The sequence below is a fragment of the Chiloscyllium punctatum genome, chromosome 7, assembly GCF_047496795.1.
Source record: "Chiloscyllium punctatum isolate Juve2018m chromosome 7, sChiPun1.3, whole genome shotgun sequence".
Classification (NCBI taxonomy): domain Eukaryota; kingdom Metazoa; phylum Chordata; class Chondrichthyes; order Orectolobiformes; family Hemiscylliidae; genus Chiloscyllium; species Chiloscyllium punctatum.
In genome coordinates this window covers 112,730,964-112,756,576 of record NC_092745.1, presented here as the reverse complement: position 1 = coordinate 112,756,576, position 25,613 = coordinate 112,730,964, and the positions used below count along the sequence as shown (strand labels likewise).

Below are 25,613 nucleotides of genomic sequence, written 5' to 3'. Positions count from 1 at the left end.
CCTAATACTGGATGCTGATTAAGCAGTTTGATAATGTACAACAGTGACACAGTTGAGAAAAGTGATGAAATAGAAGATCTAAATGCCCTGAGGAAATGTGAATCTGTGTCTTCTATTGCTGAAGGACAGCATGTCGATGAGCAATAGGAAAGGATCAAGGTTAGGTCCTTGCCGAACAATGGGAGTCATGGTATAGGAGTGTGAAGAGAAGGCATTGCTGCTAGATTGAAGAAGTTGGCACAGTTCTCCTTGAGAGGAGATTTGATAAGAAGTTTTCAAAATTACAAGCAGGCTGTATAGAGTCTGTACTTGGCAAATGCGATACAAAGTAGACGAATACGAGGTTATCTACTGTGGTTGCAAAAACAGGAAGGCAGCTTATTATCTGAATGGTGGCAGTTTAGGAAAAGGTGAGGTGCAATGAGACCTGGGTGTCATGGTGGAACAGTCGCTGCAGGTTGGTATGTAGGTGCAGCAGGCAGTGAGGAAAGCTAATGGCATGTTGGCCTTCATAGCGAGAGAATTTGAATATCGGAGGAAGGATGTCTTGCTGCAGTTATGCAGGGCCTTCGTAAGGCCACACCTTGAGTATTGTGTGCAGTTTTGGTCTCCTAGTCTGAGGAAGGGCATTCTTGCTACTGAGAGAGACCAGACTGATTCCCGTAATGGCAGAAGTGACATGTGAGCAAAGACTGGACCGATTGGGCTTGTACTCACTGGAATTTAGAAGAATGAGGGAGAGATCTCATAGAAACTTAGAAAACTTACTAGTGGAACTGAACAGGGTAGCTGTAGGAAGAATGTTCCTGATGTTGGGTAAGTCCAGAAGGAGGGATCACACTCTAAGAATAAGGGGCAAGCCATTCAAGGACTGGGATGAGAAAGAATTTCTTCGCTCAGAGAGTTGTGAACCTGTGGAATACTCTCCCACAGAAAGCCATTGGTGCCAGTTCGTGAGATATATGTAAGAGAGAGCTGGACATGGCCCTTGCAGCTACAGGGATTAAGGGGTATGGGGAGAAAGTGGGAATGGAATCCTGAGAATGTATGATTAGCCATGATTATATTTGAATGTGTTGCAGACTCGAAGGGCCAAATGGCGTACTCCTGTAGCTATTTTCTATGTATCCATATTTCTACATGGAGAAGCTGCTCCCACTCATAACAAGGAAAAGAACAATAGCACATAGATTTAAAAAGTGATGTGCTGAGTAAGCAAGGGAGATGTGATTTCATGTACACATTTCTGTACTGTGGCAGGAGAGGAAAAAGAATTGCAAGATTGAAACATGCAAATTAATAATCTAGATTTTAAATATCTACTGACTTTCTCAGTCATCCTCAAAATGACCTGCTTTTTTTTTTGTCCATTCACCGATCTTCATTACATTACCACCAAATCAAATGAGCCCAATTATATATAACCGCTCATCACTGCCTTCCAAAACCTCTAAACATAACAATTGGTTTACTTTCATCTACCTCCTCTTCCAATAGCTCTCAAACGCAATTGCATCTCTTAAAATGGTGTTGACGCTTCCTAAGTATATTAAGAATTCCCAAATACCCTGTTAGCACTTCCTTAAAATAGATTCTAGTTATCCCCAATGGCTGATGTCGGATTAACTTAACTCCCCCAGTGGATTGGCCAATATTTATCCTTTTATTGACATCACCAATTGGAGATTGGTTGCAAAGCATTTAAGGATATTGCAAAAGACAAGAGTTGTTTTGTAAAATCACTCTCCTTCGCACTGTCAAGGTAGATCTACTGGTATACATTTAAAATGTCTACTCCAGAAAGTTGCATTCCTTTATTTCCAACTGCCTGTGAATGATGGATTGTAATTTTTCTGTCTTTGATGGCTGCACCTTCAGCTGACCCAACTAAAGCTCTGGAATACCCTGTTTTCACCTTTCTACTGATTTACATTGAATGCTCCTTTACAGAAGGCCTACTACTTTGAACAATGTTTTTGCATATCCAACTTAATTCCCCTTATATGGCTTGGTGTCATACTTTGTTTTATACTGCTTCTGTCAAATACATTAGGAAGTTTAATTAAAGAAGTTACACATTTGATGCAACTTTCACTAACAACTTAAGTGAACAAATCAAGATCTTCTGCAAGATTTTTCCCTGCAGGCCCTCACTCCATCTGGAATATAAATTTCATTCATGATTCATTCATTTTCATCATTGTCACTATACAACTGCATTCTGAGATCCAACAGTTAGACTCACTTACAAAGACTGCAATTATTGGCAACGATACTAGATAGTTTCTACTGTTGGTGAAACCTTATTCCACTGTGAGACATCATAGAGTCATACAGTTTACAGCATGGAAACAGACCTGTCCAACCTGTCCATGCTGACCAGATATCCGAACCCAATGCCAGCACCCGGCCCATATCCCTCCAAACCCTTCCTATTCATATACCCATCCAAATGCCTCTTAAATGTTGCAACTGTACCAGCCTCGACCACTTCCACGTACTGTGTGAAAAAGTGCCCCTTAGGTCTCTTTTATATCTTTCCCCTCTCACCCCAAACCTATGCCCTCTAGTTCTGGACTCCCTAATCCCAGGGAAAATACTTTGTCTATTTATCCTGTCCATGACCCTCATAATTTTGTAAACCTCTACAAGGTCACCCCTCAGCCTCCGACGCTCCAGGGAAAACAGCCCCAGCCTGTTCAGCCTCTCCCTGTAGCTCAGATCCTCCAACCCTGGCAACATCCTTGTAAATCTTTTCTGAAACCTTCGTGGAAGGGGAGAAAAATTATAGTTTTTGTTCCACTTCAAAGCATTATAGGTTGTTAAAGATTTGGACAATAATGTAAGTCACTTTTCATCACTGCATTTACTGAAGTCGTTATCAACCAACCTATAATGTCTTAGTCCTTTAGGATCTCATTTGTGAACTCAAAAAGGCTCATCACCACAAACAATGTCTTACACTATGAAATATTACGAAGTTCTGTGCTTTGTCAAGCTGTAACTTGTCAATGTTCTCACTTTGTGAGCTCCAAGAGAAAAGTAAGATCTTCATTCCATTTGGTGATCTCCCCTCCACTGCCTCCAAGCTCGCAGTCTCTCAAGACCACGCAACTCACTTCTACTTCATTCCCAAAATCCACAAACAGGACTGCCTGGGCAGACCCATTGTTTCTGTTTGTTCTTGCCCCATAGAACTCATCCCTTCCCAATCAACTCGGTTTTTTTTTCTCCTTTTGTCCAATCCTTTCCCGCTGACAACTGCGACTCCTCTGACACTTTATGTTTCAGATTTTCCACTTCATGGGCTTGAGCCGCCTCCTCTTTATCATGGAGGATGAGCTCAGGGCCCTCTGCTTCTTCCTGGAAGGCCTGAACCCATCCACGACTACTCTCCTCTCCCGGCTGAGCTCATCTTCACCCTGAACACCAACTTTTAATTCCTCTCACCTTCTTCAGATCAGAGGGGTGGCCTGGGTATCCACACAGGTCCCAGTTATACCTGTCCCCTTGTGGGGTACATAGAACATTCCTTCTTCCAGCCTTATGCTTGCTCCGACCCATAACTCTTTCTTTGGTACATCGATGACATCATCAGTGCTGCATCCCCCCTCTCACCTAGATTTAATTAATTTTGCTTCCAATTTCCACCCAGCTCTCACCTTCACCTGCTCCATCTTGGGCTTCTCTCCTCCCTTCCTCAACATCTCTCCTTCCATTTCTGGGGAAATGGCCACCAATATCCACTACAAATGCACCAACTCCCACAGTTACCTTGACTATACATCCTTACACCCTGCTTCCTGTAAAGATTCTATTCCATTCTCCCAGATTTGGAGATGCCGTTGTTGGACTGGAGTGTCCAAAGTTAAAAATCACACAACACCAGATCACGCCACAAAATTCTGTATTCTTTGCTATAAATTGTGTCTTACAATTGTGCACTCCACAACTACCTGATGAAGGAGCGGCACTCCAAAAGCTAGTGCTTCCAATTAAACCTGGTTGGACTATAATCTGGTGTTGTGTGATTTGTAACTTTATTCTACCGGATCTCTATCACATTTGTTCTGATGACGTTCGATAAAAGAGGCATCCACAGCTTCTTCCTAAATGGTGGATCTCCCAGCGCCGTGGTTGACGGGGCCCTCAGCCAAGTCTCCCACACTTGCCCTTCATCACCCCCTCTCTTCCCTCCAATGACAATGATAGGGATTCCTTTGACCTTATCTACCATCCCACCGGTTTCCACACTCAGAGGATCAACAACTGCCATTTCTTCCACCTCCAGTGAGATGCTACCACTAGACACATATTCCCCTCCACTCCCTTGTCAGCCTTCTGCAGAGACTGTTCCTCCAGGATAGCTCTTCCTGCACTCCCAACATCCCTCTACAGCCCCATTGCAACTTCCCCTGTAACACCTCCCTGTTTACTTCCTCCCTCCTCAGTATCCAAGGGCCAAACACTTGGTGAAGCAGTGATTTACCTGCACTTCACTCAATCCAGTCTACGCATTCGCTGCTCACAATGTGGTCTCCTCGACTTTGTGGAAACCAAGTGTAGACTGGGGGGGCTTCATGGAACACCTACACTCTGCCGCAAAAAGAGACCCTGAGCTTACAATTTCCTGCCACTCCTACACACCACCCTGTACCCTGGCCAACATCGCTGTCTCAGGCTTGCTGCAGTGCTCCAGTGAAGCTCAACGCAAGCTGGAAGAACAGCAACTCATTTTCCGCTTGGGAACCCTGCAGCCTTCTGGACTCAATATCGAGTTCAACAATTTTAAGGTATGAGGCACCTACTCCCAACCCCCCCCACACACCAGGCCTTACTATCACTCACTACACATTGTCAGCCACTAATAGACCCCACTGGCAGCCATTCAATGTTGACTGACCTTTAACCACCTCTCTGTCTGTTCGACTGTAATTCTCTCATTTTGGGCTCTTTCTCCACCTGTCATTTACTCTCCTCTCCCCTCCCCTCCCCACCTCAACTTCTGTATAAAAACCATCCTTTATTATTGTGTGTGGGGTGCTGGAATAGCACAGCAGGTCAGGCAGCATCCAAGGAGCAAGAGAATCGTCATTTCAAGCATCAGCCCTTCATCAGGAATGAGGCTTGTGGGCTGGGGGGCTGAAAGATAAATGGGGGGGGGGGGCAACCCTTACCACCTCACACATGGAGGAAGAATGCCTCACATTCTGTCTTGCAATCTTGTAACCACATGGGATAAATGTAAATTTTGTCAATTTCCTTATTTCCCCTCTCCCCACATTATCTCAGTCCCAGGCCTCCAACTCAGCACCATCCTCCTGACCTGTCCATCGCCCTTCCCATTTATCTGCTCCACCCTCCTCTCTGAACAATCACCTTCTTCCTCACCTTCATCTACCTGTTGCTTTCTCAGCTACCCACCCCCCTCCCATTTACCTCTCAGCTCCCCCCACCCCAGCCCACAAGCCTCATTCCTGATGAAGGGCTTATGCCCGGAATGTCGATTGTCCTGCTTCTCGGATGCTGCCCGACTTGTTGTGCTTTTCCAGCACCACACTCTCGACTCTGATCTCCAGCATCTGCAGTCCTCATTTTCTCCCATCCTTTATCATGGCCAGTATGTGCTTTTACCTCATAAGGAAGCGCAAACTGCTTTAAAAACAAAGACCCATTTACTTAGCAATAATAACATAGAAACTCTACAATTCAATGACAAGAAATAGATTCATGTCAAGAAGATATTCAGAAGAAGACGGTTAGCTTGATCATGGATGCACTTTAAAGAGAGTCTTAAAACAAAAAATTCGTGGAATAGTTGAAGTATAGGGGTCGACGTAGTTATGTGCACAGCCACCAATGAGGGAAACAAGAGGGAAGGAATGACAAGTGGGGGGTGGCGCAGATAGTTGTTATAATCATTATAAATCAGGGTACTGGAGGGCAAGGATAAAACGCAGATCAGGAAGGACAAGCCTGATGGACGTAATCAACACAAGGGAAGCTGAGGTTTTGGATAAGTGACATTTAAGGAAGGTGGAGGATGGGAGGCCATCCACAGATGTATTGAAATGGGCTATTTTGGAGGAGTCTAAAGCCTGGATGAATTTGGCTGAGATACAGGCAGCAGTGGGTGAACTGTCTGTTGTGGAGGTCTTTGTAATGGAGAGGAATGTAGAATTGCAAGCTCATTGCTGTAAGATAACATACCAAGGTGATTAACAATTGTTTTCAGTACTGAAACCAGACAGGTATGGTTGTGTGTCCGTGTTCATGTGACAGACACAGAGAGGGGCAAGGATGGAAAGAGGGAGAGAGTGAGAGAGGGATTAATCGTGGCTCAGTTAGTGGCACTCTTGCCTTAATCAGAAGGTCAAAGGTTCAAGTTCCACTCCAGGGACTTGAGAACTTAAATTTAAGTCAAAACTCCAGAACTGATTCAGAGACATGCTCCTCTTTAGAATGAGACATTGGCTTCACAGGAGCACATTAAACACCCAGTGACACCATTGCTAAGAAAAGAGGGCAAGTTCTTCACAGGGTCCTGGTCAATAATCATCCATTGACTATAATAACTAAAACAGAACTGCCACATTATAACAGCGACTGCACTTCCAATGAACTTCGCTGATTGCGAAGTGCTTTGGACCATTCTGTGGTTATGAAAGAATTTTTATGAATGCATGCTTGCTTTTTTGCTGGATGAGAAGCTAAACTGAAATTCCTTTTGCCTTTTTAGGAAATAAAGATGTATTTGCAGCACAAGGTCTGATACTGCCGCCATTAATGTTTGATACTCTGCAACAGTGCTCCTTTTAAAAGCAGCATTCAGGCAACTCTAATTTCCCATTTCTCCAGTTAAGGGACAAAGAACAACGCTGGCACCTCCACTTTCCTTCATCCTCAAATTCCAGGAAGTAACAGTGGCCAAGAGGTACATCACTCAAAATCCCACCTGCCTTTCACTCACAGGACAATCAACCTACTCACATCATCTAAACGTTTTTAATTCTTTAAATCAAACTTGCTGTGACATTAATTTCGAAAGCAAAAACAATAAAAGCCTTTCAGGGGTCACAGGAAGTGGTTGACTGGGTTTTGGATACAGCCGATTGCAGAGATGTTGTTTCAACTGTATACTTAAACAAAAACATGAATCATAAACACAACAAACAACTTGTGGATGCTGGAGATCTAAAAGCCGCCAGAAAAACTCAGCAATTTGGGCAGCATCTGTGGAGAGAGATCAGAGTTAATGTTTTGAGTCCAGTGACCCTTCTTCTGAAGTTGACTTGAAATATTAATACACAGACTCCTACAGGATCATACACTTCCACATTCTCACCCACATAAACACCCTCTTATACCTCTTTACTCTCACATATACACACACTCTCTCACAGGACACTCATACCCCGCCCCTACACACACACACACACACACACACACACACACTTGTGGGGTGAACTTGTACGTGCAGAATTACATTTTATTTTGCTCAAGAACTGCATGAAGCCACGTAAGATTCTGTCAATCCCTTTTTCAGAAGTAGAATTAGTCTGAACATTGGGGCACAGAGTCTCACACAGGGCACCTTACACCTTCAGTGCACCATCTGGGCCCCTAGATGGCCCCTATTGTCAAAGTTCATTTGAGAATGTAACTTTAAAAAAGTTCTGGCACTTACATATGAAAGATTCATATTCTAAAAGATGAGAGACTTAAACAATCCAGGTCTTTCTCAATGTATAATTTCAGTTACACCACACTGTAAACTTTTGCTATAAATTCTGTGCCTTACGATCTTATACTCCACAACCACCTGATGAAGCTAGTGCTTCCAAATAAACCTGTTGGACCAGGTCCTGGTATTGTGTGATTTTTAAACTTTCTCCACCCAATCCAACACTAGCACCTCCAAATCATGAAAGATTAATGGTTTTCTCATCATAGATACTGCCGGAACTACTGAGTTTCTCCAGCAACTTCTGTTTTGTTTGAAGAACATGAGACATTATTTGTAGAATTTCAGACACATGAACATACTTGTAGGTTTAAAAAAAACTGAAAGAACTGCAAATGCTGAAAATCAGAGACAAGAATAGAAATTGCTGCAAAAGCTCAGCAGATCTGGCAGCATCTGTGGAGAGAAATCAGACTTTATATGCAGAAGGTAGGGTGGGGGGTGGCGGGGTGTGGGTAAGGAGTAAACGATAGGTGGGGAATAGACCCCAAAGAGAGAGAGAGAAAAGCAAATGGACACACAAAGGAGTGGATAACAATCTGGCTAGGAGGGTGAATAGCTATTAATTCAGACTGTTAGTGGCTAACAATGGGTGGTGTGCAATAGCAGACTATTTGCTTGAGTGTGGGAATTGGGATAAGGATATTGGAGAGATCAAGCCTTAAAGTTATTGAACTCGATTTGGAGTCCAGAAGGCTGCAGGGTCTCCAGGCAGAAAATGAGATGCTGTTCTTCCAGCTTACACTGAGCTTCAGAGGCACTGCAATAAGCCAGAGACTGAGATGTAGGTCCTTGTAGGCTTGTCTTGCACGAATGGAGTGTGCTGCCATTTGCTGTGTTGAGGTGTTGAATAACAATTTTGTGTCGCTAAGTAGTTGTTAATCAAAAGACCTTGAAGGAAGAATTTTGCTTCATTATGTTTCTGGACTGCCAGCTTCACCGTGATTAACTGCTTTAACATGGAATTAAGATTTACAAGGATGCTACCAAGATTGGAAGGTTGGAGTTAGAAAGAGAGGTTGGCTAGGTAGGCTGGGACTTTTTTTCCTGGAGCGTAGGAGGCTATAGAAATTTATAAAATCATAAGAGGCATGGATAGGGTGAATAGCCAAGGTCTTTCCCCAGAGTGGGGAGTCCAAACCAAGAGGGCACAAGTTTAAGGTGAGGGGGGGGGAAAAGATTAAAAACGGACCTAAGGAACAACTTTATCGCACAGAGGATGGTGAGTGTACGGAATGAGCTGCCAGAGGAAGTGCTGGAGGCAAATACCATTACGACATTTAAAAGGCATCTGGTTGGGTATATGAATAGGAAGGGTTTAGAGGGATATGGGCCAAGTGCTGGCAAATGGGACTAGACTAGATTAGGACTGTTTCCATGCTGTAAGACTATATGGACTTCTATTTATGGAGTACCTTTTACAATGTCTGGGCACCACAAAGGGATTTCAAGTCAATAAGTATTTTCAAAACATCATCATGATTATAAGAAATGTGCCATCCAACTTTCTCACAGCCATCTCCAGCAAACAGCAATGGCTAAGTAGTCTCAATGTTGATTGAGGGGCGATTCTTGGTCTAGATGCCAATTAGGAAAGAAGTCCCCTGCTCTGCTTTGAAATACCACTGTGAAATCTTCTACATCAGTTTGAGAAAGTGGACAATTGACTATTTCATTCCAAAAATTACCTCATTCCCCCTCCTCAAAAATGGCGCAATCCAAGGACAGCACTGTCCTTTGCACAAACATCAATTTACAGAATCTCCTGCATTCCTCAAAACCCAGCCTCCAAGGGCATGGAATGGATCAACTCATGTGAGGGGGAAATACACACTGTTTATAGTAACTCTGAACACAGGATAGAACTAGGAAGAGGATAGAAGGAAAAACTTTTGTTTACATATGCTTTGCTGTAAATATACTTGAAAGCAACAAAATGAGAAGCAACAAAAGCAACTAGAACCAAAGCAACAGAACAAGAATAAAGTCAGAGAGAAAAATACTGCTATTGAAAGATGACAGGTAAGAGAGAAATATACAACAGGAAATAAACAGATAATACTGAACTTATCCAAGGGAAAAAAATAAAATAAGGCCATGAAGGTAGATAGCTAACACTACAAACCATCAAACACGGGAGCAATTTAGAAAAACAAATGGAAAGGAGGTTGGACAAAAAAGGAGGGGGAAAAAACAGAGAGAGAGAGAGAGACAGAGAGGGGGGGGAGGGGTTGGAAATCAATTGTTGAGAACATTATGTTCAGAGAGAAAAGGGAGGGAGGGAGAGAGAGAGAAAGGAAAAGGGGGAAGGTAGAGAGAGGAGAAAAAGAAAGGAGAGAGAGTACATAAGCAAAGGAAAACCAAACAAAGGAAAAGAAACCTGAGACAGCAGTTTGCCAGTCCAATAAACCTTCGTTTAGAGACTCCAATTAGCTTATCAGCAAAGGTAGTGGTGTCCTCTTACACTGTAACAACACTGCAGATTCTTTGGTTTGCTGTGTTAGATATTCATTGTCTGTATCCCCAGCTGGTTTCAAAACTCTCAAAGGTGCATCTACTCCACAGGAATGCAGTCGACTGCAGGCGTGTCGTTCTCCTGCCGTTGGCTGTGTCTTGACTATAAACAACTCGCCTCACAGGAAACCGGTGGATCGTAGACCCAAAAAAAATTACAAGCCTGCCATTGAATTTAAGGCTCCTGTTGGAGAATGTTAATCTCTGTGAGCCAGTCCCTCAGGCCTTACATCAGACAATCAGGCCTCTGGGGGCCTGTAATCAAAGGAAGGTTGTGGGGGTGGGGGTCTGTAAGGGAAGGAGATTTCCTTCAGGAGAGAAAATAGTACTAAAACCATTTTTAAACAAACTGATGCCTCTCCATCAACATTCCAAAGACCAATGACAAAGAACATACAGTTGCAATAGGTTAATTACATACTGATAATTTCACAGAGCGCAGTTAAACTACACAGTGATCTCATTCTACAGAGCTTAGTTTCCCTCACACACATTAACAAACATTTTTTTTAATGACAGAATTACTATGAACCAGGACACTAGTGAAATTTGACAATAAGTGCCCATTAAGTTTAAACTCTCAGTGGAAGGAACGACAGCCCCGGAGTTGCATAAAAGATTTTTTGTACCATTCCCTCACATGTACACTGCATAGACAAAGCTATGCATTTGCTGGCAACTGGGATTCTGCTTCTCAGATTATGTCTCAACAAAATTTAAGTGGTTGCAGAATGGAAAAATAGAATTCTGAGCTCAGTCTCTTGACTCAGTCCATCATCCTCCCATTGAGAGGAGAAAATCTGATCCAGTTTCTCTAAAGCTTTCAGACTTGAGACTGGCACTTGGCCAAGAGGTCTGTGAAAGCTGCCTGTGAACACAGAACTTCTGTTCTGGTAAAACAGTGTAAGTCACTAGGGACCAGTCACAAGCCCTGCTGCAGCTCTAATTCGTTGTCAAGGCTACAGAGAATAGCAATTTCTTTCCAATCGGCGATTGATGTTGCCATACTGAGGTGCAAGAGTGAGAGATCTACAGCACAGGAAACGGTCCTTTGGCCCAACAGGCCCATACCAATGAAAAAAAAAACACCTAACTGTTCTAATCCCATTTTCTAACACTTCCCACAGTTTCCATTCTGAAGATGGGTTACTGGATCCGAAACATCAACTCTGATTTCTCTCCACTGATACTGCCAGACCTGCTGAGTTTTCCCAGAGATTTCTATTTTTGTTTCTGATTCCCAGCATCCACAGTTCTTTGTTTTTTTTTCCATAGCGTTATATATCTTGGCATTGCAAGTGCACATCTAAATGCTTCTTAAATATTATGAGGGTTTCTGCATTTGTACAGATGATAGTCACTTCAAATATCTGTAGACAACCCTTTCTAAAACTGAGCAAATGAACATTTTTCCTCTTCAGATTCCCAAATCTGACTTACATGTCAGAGATGCCATCTGTCAGAAAAGACCTGAAAGCAAGACCCCATCTGCTCTCAAGGTAGATGCAAAAGATTTGGCAGCTCAATTTCAGAGCAGAATAAGGGAGTCCTCTTGGTGTCCTGGCCCAGTGTTCGTTCCTCAGCTGATATCACTGAACACCAGGTTAACAGATCATTTATCTCTCAGCTGTTCATGGGAGCTACATGTACAAATTAGTTGGCAAATTTCCTGAAATATGGCAGTGATTGCCCTCCATATGGCGATGCTGTACATCAATGTGAGATGTCCTGCAATCATGACAGTCATAACTAAGTCACATCCTCATTTCTTCTGATGCTACACTTGCCATAACAAACTTTAACTAGCTACATGGACTTATAATACAATTCTTATTTGAAGTATATAGAATGTTACAGTGCAGTGCAGGCCCTTTGGCCCTTGATGTTGTGTTGACCTGTGGAACCAATCTGAAGCCCATCTAACCTACACTATTTCATTTTTGTCCATATATCCATCCAATGACCATTTAAATGCCCTTAAAGTTGGTGAGTTTACTACTGTTGCAGGCAGTGCGTTCCACGCTCCTACTACTCTGAGTAAAGAAACTACCTCAGCCATCGGTCCTATATCTGTATCAAGCTGATTAAAACAGCGGACAGATAGAATCAAATCAACTTCCAAATAATCTATGTAATGCACAATCAAATAAGATTTAGAGTGACATTAGGTATGTTTCCCCACACTTTCAAAACAAAAAGTGCTGTGTTATGTAATGCATTTCATGGGAATGTGGGATCAGTGGCAAAGCCAATATTTGTTGCCGATTAATCATTCTTGAATTGAGTGACTTGCTTCGCCATTTAGAGAGCTGTTAAGAGACAACCACATTGTTATGGTCCCAGAGCCACTGTAGGTTAAACCAGGAATTAAGGGCGGCACGGTGGCACAGTGGTTAGCACTGCTGCCTCACAACGCCAGAGAACTGGGTTCAATTCCCGACTCAGGCGACTGACTGTGTGGAGTTTGCACATTCTCCCCGTGTCTGCGTGGGTTTCCTCCGAGTGCTCTGGTTTCCTCCCACAGTCCAAAGATGTGCAGGTCAGGTGAATTGGTCATGCTAAATTGCCCATAGTGTTAGGTAAAGGGGTAAATGTTGGGGAATGGGTGGGTTGCGCTTCGGCGGGGCGGTGTGGACTTGTTGGGCTGAAGGGCCTGTTTCCACACTGTAAGTAATCTAATCTAAAGTAGACATTGATAGACTAGGTGGACTTTTATGTCAATTTACACTTGTTTCATGGTCATTGTTAGAGGCTGGCTTTAAAGTTAGAGATATTAATTAGTTTAATTTAAACTCTACCAGTTGCCAGAGTGAGATGTTACAACTAAAGCTCTGCACTGTAGCTGTTGTCCCATTAATCCACAGGTGACGACCTAAACTAAAAATACCTTTTCTAGTTACCTCAGTTAGCTAACTAAATATCTGAAAATCGGGTTGGAAAAATCCACCATGTTTCTTAAGAAACAGAATTGAATTTACTATCAAAATAAAACAAAATCTTTGAACTTTACTGAGTAAGTTCACGTACACCTATTCAGTAATACAGGATACAAATATGAGGAGTTTGCGCATTCTCCCTGTGTCTGCATGGGTTTCCTCCGGGTGTTCCGGTTCCCTAACACAGTCCAAAGATGCGCAGGTCAGGTGAATTGGCCATGCTAAATTGCCCATAATGTTAGGTGCATTAGTCAGAGGGAAATGGGTCTGGGTGGGTTACTCTTCAGAAGGTCAGTGTAGACTTGTTGGGCCAAAGGGCATGTTTCCATACTGTCGGGAATCTAATCTAATCTTATCCCACTCTGTCTCAAAAACCTTAATAAGCTAACAGACACATTCTCTTCAGGGGAAAAAAAAAGACAGATTTCTTTGCAAAGGTTGGCTTTTTGAAAAAAAAATTATCATTTTGCTTTCTAGAATAACACAATGGTCAAAGTGAGGAGATATTCTGGCATCTCTTGTTCGGACTGGTGTGGTCAAATCATGCACAGCTGTCGTAGACGTCTTGCGCATACAGCTTGCCCAGTAGAAGCAAAACCTCGAGATGGTTTTCAAACACACTTTCAAAAAGGATAAATAGGTTTCACCCTGAACTGCACAAGAGGGTTTTCATTTCAGGCATGGGAGAGATCAGAGTAGCTTGCTCGCTGCAAGCTTTCAGCCAACTCATCTTGTTCTTAACAGGTTTTCCTCCAACTCAGCCAGACAAAATCAGCCAGTCACCAGTCAAAACAAAAACCAGTCCCAACATGTCCAATGCAAAGCAAAGCAGCTAGAACCAGTCAGATGATGCCTAGAAAGCCTTGAGCATATCTCTGATGCCCACAGAGAATTGCAATGAACTCTTCTGAAGAACCTACTCTAGCTATTTCTACAAAATTTGGAATTTTTTCAGCTTTAAAATCCAGTCAGTATTAAATAAAACACATCTTTGTAAGAAGATTTAAATTTGTATCCTCAGTACATCAGCCTCACTTTGACCACTGCTTTATTCTTGAAAACAGAATCTCACTTGGACCGTCAACACCAGCTCCTTAGCCAAGAAAGCCCAGCAGCGCTTCTACGTTCTGTGCAGGCTGAGGAACGCCAACCTCCCATTCTCTCCACCCCCCCATCTTCACCATATTCAGAAAGGGTTCATCCAGACTATCCTGTTGCATCACCGCTTGGTTCGGGAATTGCACCGTCGCGGATTGTAAGACCCTACAACAGAGAGTGAGGACAGCTGAGAAGATCACTGGGGTCTCTCTTCTCTCCATTCCAGGCACTTACTCCACACGCTGCAGCCGAAAGGCTAAGAGCATTGTGGAAGGCCCCACACACCCTTCACTCAAACTCTTCTTCCTCCTGTCATCTGGCAGAAGATACCGGAGCATTTGGTCTGTCACGGCCAGACTGTGCAACAGTTTCTTCCCCCAAGCCATTAGGCTCCTGAACACAGTATGATCGGACTCTTTCCCATCTGAAATTCTTTGCATGACTTCGAATTGCTGCTAGAAAGATATCTATTATTTATCATTCTTCTATTACACTGTAACTTGTGCGTTTTGCACTTCTTATGCATTTTATGCGGTGTAGGATTGTGTCGTTTGTGCTGCCCATGTAGCACGCTCAGTCCTGGAGGAATACGGTCTCATTTTTACTAGATCAGTTGCATGTGGTAGAAATGACAAATAAAAGGTTCGCTTCTCTATTTCTCCAGATTACGAGTATAGTGACAAGATCACTAGGCAGTGTCTCCCTTCCCTACTGGCATGATCCATCTTTGATTGTAAGATAAAATAGAAGTTGGCTCTAATGCATCATATACACCAACACTGAGGGCACTTAATAAAATGCCACATCAAAAGTTTTGCTGAAAACAGAAGCTCAGTACAGGTAGAATCATATTGGCCTGGATAGAAAATTGGCTGATAAGAAATATTAAATATAAATAGATTATTTTATTGACAAGGATGTAATGAATGGTGTGCCACAGGGACTGGTGCTCAGGCCTCAAATATTTACAATTGATACAAGTGACTGATATAAAGAGATCAAGGTACAGTTGGTAAACTTGCTGATGGTACAAAGGTAAGTAGGAAAGTAACTTGTGAAGTGACATAAGGAGGTTACAAAGGAATAGCAAGGGGGTGGCATGTAGGTTAGCACTGCTGCCTCACAGCGCCAGGGACCCAGGTTCAATTCCAGCCTCAGGCAACTGCCTGTGTGGAGTTTGCACATTCTGCCAGTGTTTCAGTGGGTTCCCTCCAGGTGCTCTGGTTTCCTCCCACAGTCCAAAGTTGTGCAGATTAGGTGAATTGGCCATGCTAAATTACCCATAGTGTTCTGGGATGCGTAGGCTATGTGCGTTAGTCAGGGGAAATGTAAAGTAATAGGATGGGGGAGTGGGTGTGGGTAGGATGCTCTTCGGAGGGTCGGTGTGAACGTGTTGGGCCAAATGGCCTGTTTCCACACTGTCAGGATTCTATGATTGTGATATATTAAGGGAGTGGTCAAGGATTTGGCAAATGGAGTAAATTGTGAGAAAATGTAAAATTGACCACATTGACAGGAAGAACCAAAAAGCACGTTATGTCAATGTTGAGAGATTTTAGAGCTATGGGATCCAGAGACATCTGGGTGTCCTCATGCATGAATTACAAAAGGTTAATATGCAGCAACAGCAAATAATCAGAAAAGCTAATAAAATACTATTGCTTAAAACAAGGGGAATTGAATGCAAATGTAAGGAGGTTATGCTTCAGTTATATTGGTGAGGCCATTTCTGGAGTACGGTGTGGTGTACATCCTTAACAAAGGATGTAAATGTCTTGGAAGCAATTCAGAGAAGACTCACTAAACTAACATTTGAAATGGGATAGTTAGCTTACGAGGGAAGGTTTCAAAGAGTAGGGATGACTTGATTGAAACTCTAGAACCGGAGGGGTCTTGACAAAGTGGATGTTTCCATTTGCGGGAAAATTCAGAACTAGGTGTCACTGTATAAAAGAGGTTGCCCAGTTAAGACAGTAGGGAGGAAGGGGAAGGGTTACGGAGAGAAGGCAAGAAATTGGGTGTTAGGAATGTCAAATCAGCCATGGTCTTACTGAATGGTGGAGCAGACTCAAGGAGGTGAACAGCCAACTTTGGTTTATGGTCTGATGAATCCAAGAGTTATGGAGAGCAGGCAGGAAAGTGGAGCAGAGGCTAAGATGAGATCAGTCACGATCGATTTGAATACTGGAGTGGGTTTGAAGGGCTAAACGACCTACTCCTGCTCCCAGTTCTTACATCCTTTTAGTTTGTACGTGCTATTTGCCACATTCACATTTTTTTGTTGTCAACTAAATGTTGAACAGCTGGTTTCATTCTTTACTAAGGTTTACATTGTGAAACTGATTAATGAACATTACAGAATTAAAAGTCACCAAGTCCTAAATCGTTACATAGATCTAGCAAAATATTAAAGATGTACTTTAATTCACCATCAGAATGGGAACAGGCCATTCAGCCGATCTAGCCTGTACTGCTGTGAAAATGAGATCACAGCTGATATGCAATCTAAGTTAGTTTAAATTGGGACCAAAAGAGGGACACACCCGAGAATTAAACACACTGATCAGAACCTTGGATCCAGTCCTTCAGAGTTCCCTACGCGCCCTCATCCCATGTACTTCTCTTGTAGGCGACTTCTACTGCCTTCCAAAGGTACACAAAGGTAACACATCATGTCGGGCAATGGGACCCTATGTGAGAATCTCTCCGACTATGTGGAAGGCACCTTGAAACCTATTGTACAGGGGACCTCCAGCTTCTGTCGCGACACTACGGATTTCTTACAGAAACTCAGCACTCACGGGTCAGTTGAACCGGGAACATTCCTCGTCACAATGGACGTTTCTGCACTCTACACTAGCATCCCCCACAATGATGGCATCGTGGCAACAGCCTCAGTACTCAACACCAACAACTGCCAATCTCCAAACACCATCCTACAACTCATCTGCTTTATCCTTGATCACAATGTCTTCATCTTTGACAACCAGTTCTTCATCCAGACACACGGAACAGCCATGGGGACCAAATTTGCACCCCAATATGCCAACATTTTTATGCACAGGTTCGAACAAGACTTCTTCTTTATGCAGGATCTCCAACCAATACTGTACACCAGGTACATTGACGACATTTTCTTCCTCTGGACCCATGGCGAGGAGTCACTGAAAACTACAGAGTGACATCAACAAGTTTCATCCCACTATCAAACTCACCATGGACTACTCTCGACTATCTGTCTCATTCTTGGACACATGTGTCTCCATCAAGGATGGACACCTCAGCACCACACTCTACCGCAAACCCACAGACAACCTCACAATGCTACACTTCTCCAGCTTCCACCCAAAACATATTAAAACAGCCATTCCCTATGGACAACCCCTATGCATACACCGAATCTGCTCAGATGAGGAGGAACGTGACGGACACCTGGAAGTACTCAAGGATGCCCTCACAAGAACTGGGTACGATGCTCAACTCATCGACCGTCAGTTCTGATGTGCCACAGCAAGGAACCGTAATGACCTCCTCAGGAGACATACATGTGCTGCAACTGACAGGGTACCCTTCGTTGTTCAGTACTTCCCAGGAGCTGAAAAATTACGCCATGTTCTTCGTGACCTGCAACACATTATCAATGAGGATAAGCACTTCACCAAGACCTTCCCCACACCTCCACTACTTGCCTTTAAACAACCACCAAACCTCAAACAGATCATTGTTCGTAGCAAGCTGCCCGGCTCTCAGGACAACTCCATACAACCCTGTCACGGTGGACACTGCAAGACGTGTCAGAGTGTGGACATAGATACCATTATTACGCGTGAGGAAACCTCCCACCTTGTACATGGCAGGTACTCATGTGACTCAGCTAACGTTGTCTATCTTATAATGTTGCAGGCAAGGATGCCCAGAGGCATGGTACATTGGGGAAACCGAGCAAAGGCTACGACAACGGATGAATGGGCACCGCACAATAATCAAGAGACAGGAGGGCTTCCTCCCAGTTAGGGAAGACTTCAGTGGCCCAGGACATTCAGCCTCGGACCTTCGGGTGACCATTCTCCAAGGTGGACTTCGGGACAGGCAGCAGAGAAAAGTGGCCGAGCAGAGGCTGATAGCTAAGTTCGGTACCCATAGGGAGGGCCTCAACCGGGACCTTGGGTTCATGTCACATTACAGGTGGTCACCATTGCACTATACACACACACACACACACACACACACACACACACACACACACACACACACACACACACACACACACGGACACAGGTACACACAGACATGCACATAGACACCCACACATACCCTTACAGACACACACACTCCCACACGCACCCCCTCAAAGACTTAAGACACACAGACAAAGGCCCACATGCACACATATATTTTGTGGGGTGAATTTGTACTTGCAGGGTTACATTGTACTTTGCTCAAAAACTGCATGAATTTATGTAAAACTCCGTTATCTCACTTATTAAGATTAGAATCAATCTAGACATCATGGCATAGACAGAGAACACGGGGGGCTAGCACCTTCAACATATTGTCTAGCTATCACCATTGTTAACAGCTCACCCGAGAATGCAACTTTTTTAAAAAAAAAGCTTTTGTGATTTACACATGAAAGAAGTGAAACTATCACTGTATTCTGACAAATGAAAGGCTTAACAGAATCAATTTTTCAATGTATAATTTCAGTTACATCACACTGTAAATTTTTGCTATAAATTCTGTGTTAGGATTGAGCCCTCCACTATCACCTGCTGAAGGAGCGTCGCTCCAAAAGCTAATGTGCTTCCAATTAAATCTGTTGGACTATAACCTGCTGTTGTGTGATTTTTAAATTAGTTTATTACTTCATATTCCTTAACAACTTTGACCAACGTGAACCAATCATCTTCAGTTTTAAATGTAACAATTAGTTCATGGGAATTCCATACTTTTAACATACTGAGTGTGGAAATATTTCATAATGTCATTCCTAAAAGGTCCGCCTTTAAATTTTCCTCCTTGGTTCAAGACTTCCACATTCTTGAGACTTTATTTTTTAATTTTTTGTTGACTTACCTGCTTTGCTTACTTCATAAATTTAAAACTTGGATCAATTCTTCCTGTATCCTTCTAAATTGCAGCAGTACAACCCCCATAGTTCATGTCAAATTTCCTTGAAATTTAACTCCAGGTAACATTCCGGTAAACCGACCCTGCACTCCCTCCAAGGCCAGTACATCTTACCTAAAGTGCCCAGAACCGCTTTCAGTACCTCAGGGCACGCTGCAACCCAGGCCTTGTATATTTGTAGCACATCTTCTACTTCCTTGCATTCTGTTCAGCATTCCACTACTTATTGATTAAAATATTATGATATAATGCAGAAAACAACATCTGAAATTGTACCTGAAATCCAATTCTCTCTGGAACTCCATTGTTTCTAGCTTTCCTCCCTTTACAAAATACTTGATTTACTCCTTTTTTTAGATCCATTTGATTTTGCATTTCCTTACATTGAAATTTGTCAATTCACTATCAATTTCTACTTCCATTATCATTGCATACCATGCCTGTCCTCATGTTGTTAACAAACGTGGATATTTGGCTAAGTTGTGGATAAATATGGCGTATTGTTCCAACACCAGTCACATCCTGTCAGTCGGAATGCCAGCTCATTATCCCCAAGTCTCCTGTCACTAAACCAATTTCCTAGAGAGGTCAATAATTTGACTTCAATTCCATGAATTTCAACTTCAGCTAAAAATGTATGTGAAGGAAATTTGGCAAGTGCCTCAGGAAGTCCATATAAATAATATTTAGTCACCTCCTTTTAAAACAAATTGCTATTAATTACCCTTTTCATCCTAAATGAATTGTAAACATGTGTTGACTTTGATATTCTTACCAGTACATTTTGATTCTCATTTTGCTTTGTCACTTCTGATACTTTTTTCATTTTTCTCATTCTGCTGGATTTGTGCTATTTTTGACTTCTTAAATGTTTTATATTTGTTACGTGTCATCTCATTTCATTAGCCATTCATGGCTATATAAATGCCCCTTACAGCCATAAAATAGCTCTGCATCTTATTAGACTTGAACACTTCCAATTTATCTACACACAACCAAGAAACAACAGTAGGCCACTCAGCCCTTCAGGCTTATTCCACCATTCAGAAAGATCAAAGCTGATCGAATTTTTGTTAAAAATCACACAACATTGGGTAATAGCTCAACAGATTTATTTGGAGGCACTAGCTTTCAGAGCGCTGCTTCTTTGTGAGGTGGTTGATGAAGAAGCAGTGCTTCGCAAGCGAGTGCCTCCAATTAAACCTGTTGGACTATAACCCAGTGTTATGTGATTTTTCACTTTGTCCACCCCAGTCCAACACCAAATCACTATCTGATTTTAACCTGCATATCTCCTTAGTAATCAATAATCTACCTCCCTTGGCCTTAAAATATTTTAAAATTCTGCATCCACGGCCTTTGAAGAAAGGAATTCCAAAAGAGTATCTACACTCAGGGGAAAAAAGTACCTCATCTGTCTTAAATGGTTAACCCCTCATTTTTAAACCATGACCCCTCCTTCTAGATTCTCCTATAAGAGGAAATATCCTTTCAACATTCATCCAGTCGACTCCTCTCAGGATACTATACGTTTCAATTAAGTTACCCCTGACTTTTCTGAACTCCAGAGAATACAAACCTAGCCTGTCTAGTCTTTGCTAATAAGACAATCTACTCATACCCATTGTTAGTCTCGTACACCTTCTCTGAACAGCTTTCAACACATTAATAAAAGTGTGTACAGTGACCAATGCTGTACGCAGTACTCCAGATGCAGTCTCATCAAAGCCTGGATGTCCAAAGCATAAACTCCCTTCTCTTGCACTCAATTCCCCCAGCAATAAAACATAATATTCTTTATGTTTTCCTGATGTTACTGTATCTGCATACATACATCTTTCGTCAGACATCTTCAGTAAAAGATTTAATAATTTGGAAAACAGTGACAAGATTGGACAGAGTCAGAAATTTATGAAAGGAAAATCATGCTTGATAAACTTATTGGAATTTTTCAAAAACTTGTAGGGAAGAATCAGTGGATGTAATGTACTTGGACTTTCAAAAGACATTCTATAAGATCCTACAGAAGAGATTAGTGTGTAAATTAAAGAGCATGGGATGGGGGTACTCTACTGACGTGGATAGTGGTTAGAAACATAGAATCTCTACAATGTGGAAGCAGGCCTCTTGGCCCATCGAGACCACACTAACATTCCAAACAGGAATCCACCCAATCCCTGTAACCCTGAATTTCCCACGACCAATCCATCTAACCTGCACATCTTTGGATTCGGGAGGAAACCCAAGCAGACACAAGGAGATTCTGCAAACTCCACACACATTGAGGCTGGAATCAAACCCAGTCCCCAACCACCGTGAGTCACCATGCCACTAGGTTGACAGAAACGAAACAAAGTGTAAGAATAAACAGGTCATTTTCTGAGTGGCAGATGCTACCTAGCGGAGTATCACAGGGATTAGATCTTGTACCCCAAATATTCATAATATATATTAATGATTTAGATAAGGGAACTAGATGTAATATCTCCAGGTTTGCGGACAACACAAAACTAGGTGGGAGAGCGAACTTTGAGGAGGATGTACAGATGCTGCACTGTAATTTGGTCACATTGAGTGAATGGACAATTGCACAGCAGATGCAGTAAAATGTGGAAGAATGAGAGTTTATTCACTTTGGTAGTAACAACAGGAAGGCAGATTATCTGAATAGTGATGCAATGGGAAAAGGGGAGGCACAACAAGATCTGGATGTCCTTGTATCCAGTCGCTAAAAGTAAACATACAGGTCCAGGGGGTTGTGAAGGCAGCAAATGCTATGATGGTCTTCATAGCAAGAGAATTGGAGTACAGGAGCAGTGATGTCTTGTTGCATCATACAGGGCCTTGGTGATACCATACCAGGAAGATACTGTGGTCTCCTTATCAGAGGTAGGATGTTCTGGCTACAGTGAGAATGCAATAAACGTTTACCAGACTGATTCCAGAGATGGCAGGCCTGATGTATGAACAGAGACTGGATCAGTGTGGATTGTACTCAATGGAGTTTAAAGGAATGAGGAAGGATCTCATAGAACCTATAAAGTTCTAATAGGACTAGACAGGGTAAACACAGGTAGGATATTCCTGGTGACCGGGAGTCCAGAACTAGGAGTCTCAGTCTCAGGATACAGAGTAGCCCATTTACGACTGAGATGAGGAGAAATCTCTTCATCCACACTGTGGTGAGCATGTAGAATTCTCTTCCACAGAGAGTGGTCAAGGCCAAAACATTGAATACTTTCAAAAAGGAGCAAGTTCTTAGGGCGAAAAGGATCAAAGAATATGAAGTGAAAGCAGGAATAAGAGTTGGATGATCAGCCACGATCATATTTAATGGTGGAGCAGGGGGAAAAGGACCAAATGGCCTGCTCCTACCCTCCATGTTTCCGTGTCATTTTACCCCTTAACAGATTTCCCCAGAATATGGAGAATGGTTTCTGCCTCATCCAACTAAAGTCAGCCTTGCTTAACCGGAGGCATTTAGGAACAGGAATTGGCCATTCGGCCCTTTGAACCTGCTCCACCAGTTAATAAAAATCATGGCTGATTGTGGTCTCAGCTCCACTTTCCTGCCTGCCCTCTCGAACCCTTGTATCCCTTGACCATCAGAACAAAATCTATCGAGACCCTGAGAGGTATTTTATGTTTTTCCCTTTTCAAATAATGCTGAACTTGATTACAGAGGATTGTTATTGCATAAATATCTGTGCACTGTTGATCAAATCCAACTCATTGGTGCATCTGAAATGGGATGCCATTTGTTGGCTTTAGGGTATAATTCTGCAGACAAACTACCCTGGATATTCATGACCATTCAACTGGTATTGAACATGTCGCAGTGTAAGATTTTGTCTTAAAATGACGCAAGGCTTTTCCTCGATGTTCACAAATACACATATAAAGGTTTTGTTCCAACACTATGAAGCATTGAGAGCTAACTGAACACAGACATTGTTGAAAAGTTCCATGTTCTTTGTCTTTAGAAAGAGGTCATATTCATTGCAAGAATGTCATAGATGCCAGAACATAAATGACCAAATCAAATATGACTTTGAACTTGCAAAATATCGAGAGGTCATAAACTGCCTTCCTTGAAGGAAAATAAGAGTCATGACAACATCAGGCTTTTAAAAATTAATTCGGTCTATATATGAATGCTGAGTGAGAATGGGGTTGGGCTTGGTGACAATGCTTCCCTCTGGTAACTTGCCAATACTCAATGTCACAGCTGATGCATAAATAACAGCCACCGGGTAAAGTCCAAAGAACCAATCCTCAATAAAAAGTTAGAACCCTCAGGGAATATATGAAAATTGGCAGAAGGGAATCTCAACTGACCATATTTACATGGGTGGTCCTTGTTCTCACGTCATTGCTTTCTCAAGATTGCTAACCGGACAACCTGGGCTATTTTTGGTGCATTTCTTTTTACAATTAATATTAACATTTCATGAGTCTGTTAAAAGAGACTTTACTTTCAACTCTGCACACTTCGAGCACTGGAATCACTTTATTACCACATGCAATGTTAACATCTTGCATTTATGTAGCACACCGAACATAAATCCCTCATGTGCCCAAACTATATTAGCTGAGGTTTCTTCAGCCTGTGAATTGTGACAAGACTGTAAATGGGTGCATAAATCGCAGTAAAAAAGAAAGCTACACTGCATCACATTTATTCCTCAGCGCACCCTACAGATGAAGTACGCTGAGGACAACTAAGTAAAATGTCCCAAAAACTTGGTTACTCAGGAACTCTTTCACCAGTTGTGAGAAGGGATAAGCCTTGAACACAGTGGGCATGAGACACATTGTAAGCTGGAAAATTATTGAAAAAGGACTGTCAGAGCAGCCATGGGGCGAACTCAGGATCAAAATGGAGATCTACTTGCAGAACAGTAAAGCTTGGTTGAGCCACTAAATAAGCCCTTTGCTGTGGCATCAAAGTCGAGGATTTTGTTAAACCTATGGTAAAAGTGGTGGTTTCTGAGATAGTGGAGGAGGTAAAAATAGATAAAGAGCAGCTACTAGAAAGGCCACAATACTTCCATCAGGTAAGTCCCTTAGTCCAGGTTATGGAGAGTAGCTTGAATAGAAATGGTGGCTACAGTCTTTCAATTCATGCTAGATGTGGCACAAAAGAAATAGTATATTCTTATTAAAAAAAATAAAACTGCCAATGACAGTTTAACGTCAGGTGATGTGGAAGCTTTTAGAAGCAAGAAAGACATCCTGTGGCATTATACTGAAGGAGGGAGGTTGTATCCTTGGTGTATTGATCCCTTATAAACCAACAGGACAAAAACAAATTATTAGATCATTTTAATATGACTGTTTGTGGGAGCATGCTGTGTACAAATTGGCTGCCTCATTTAATACATTGCAGGAGGAACGACACTTCAGAGGCAGCTGTGAAGCACTTTGAGATACCCTGAGGTTGTGAAATGCTCAAGAAAGTCCTTAACTTGCTTCTTTCATATTTTGTCAGACTCGTTACTTTGCTCTTTCCAGGCATTTTCCCAATTGAATATTAAATCGATCTTAAGCAACGGTTAAACAGATGCTGAAGAGCTTCTCGCTTCAAAAGGGAATTATACGCCAAGAATAATTTGTCAGCTGAGGCAGGAGAGACAAAAATATCAGGGAAGTTCAAAACATTGCTGGATGCTATAATGGGAAAAGTTGGATTGGATGAATTTCAATGAAACAAATGGCTTTCTTGTCTTCTCTTGTGCTTTTGTCTACTTTCTGAGCTTTTCTCCTGAGTTACCCCCAGTGGCCTTGATTACTTTTCCCTTTGGTTTTTAAACAAATCACTGTGCAGCAGCAACTCAGCACAGAGATCATCAATTCATCAGAATCACCCAGCTCTGGATGACCTTCGCTCACAAGTCATTGAATTTTAGCACTTTCATTTTCCACAAGAGATGCTGCCTGACTGACTCTGGCCTTTGCATAAAAGACTGCTTTGCCCCATTCACACAGACAACATCCACCTACAAACAGCCTCTCTGCTTTTGTCGAGTCAGCTGCCAGAATGGTGAGCAATGTTTTAAATGGTCATCGCGGTTGTGGGTATGTTCGCCGAGCTGGGAAGTTGATTTGCAGATGTTTCGTCCCCTGTCTAGGTGACATCTTCAGTGCTTTGGAGCCTCCTGTGAAACGCTGCTGTACTGCATCTTCTGGAA

General features: G+C 42.4%; 1 protein-coding gene and 1 long non-coding RNA gene across 3 annotated transcripts in view; one reads left to right on the top strand and one right to left on the bottom strand.

Annotated features, from left to right (window-relative positions):
* The window catches only part of LOC140480051 (uncharacterized), a 64,847-nt gene extending 45,886 nt beyond the window's left edge, over window positions 1-18,961 (top strand). Inside the window, exons 5-6 of the long non-coding RNA XR_011961181.1 lie at window positions 6,740-6,934; window positions 16,922-18,961. This is a non-coding gene — a long non-coding RNA (uncharacterized lncRNA). The remainder of the gene's footprint in view (window positions 1-6,739; window positions 6,935-16,921) is intronic.
* alg14 (ALG14 UDP-N-acetylglucosaminyltransferase subunit) overlaps window positions 1-25,613 on the bottom strand; it is a 114,697-nt gene that overhangs the window by 27,951 nt on the left and 61,133 nt on the right. The gene's annotated exons all lie outside the window — the stretch shown is intronic.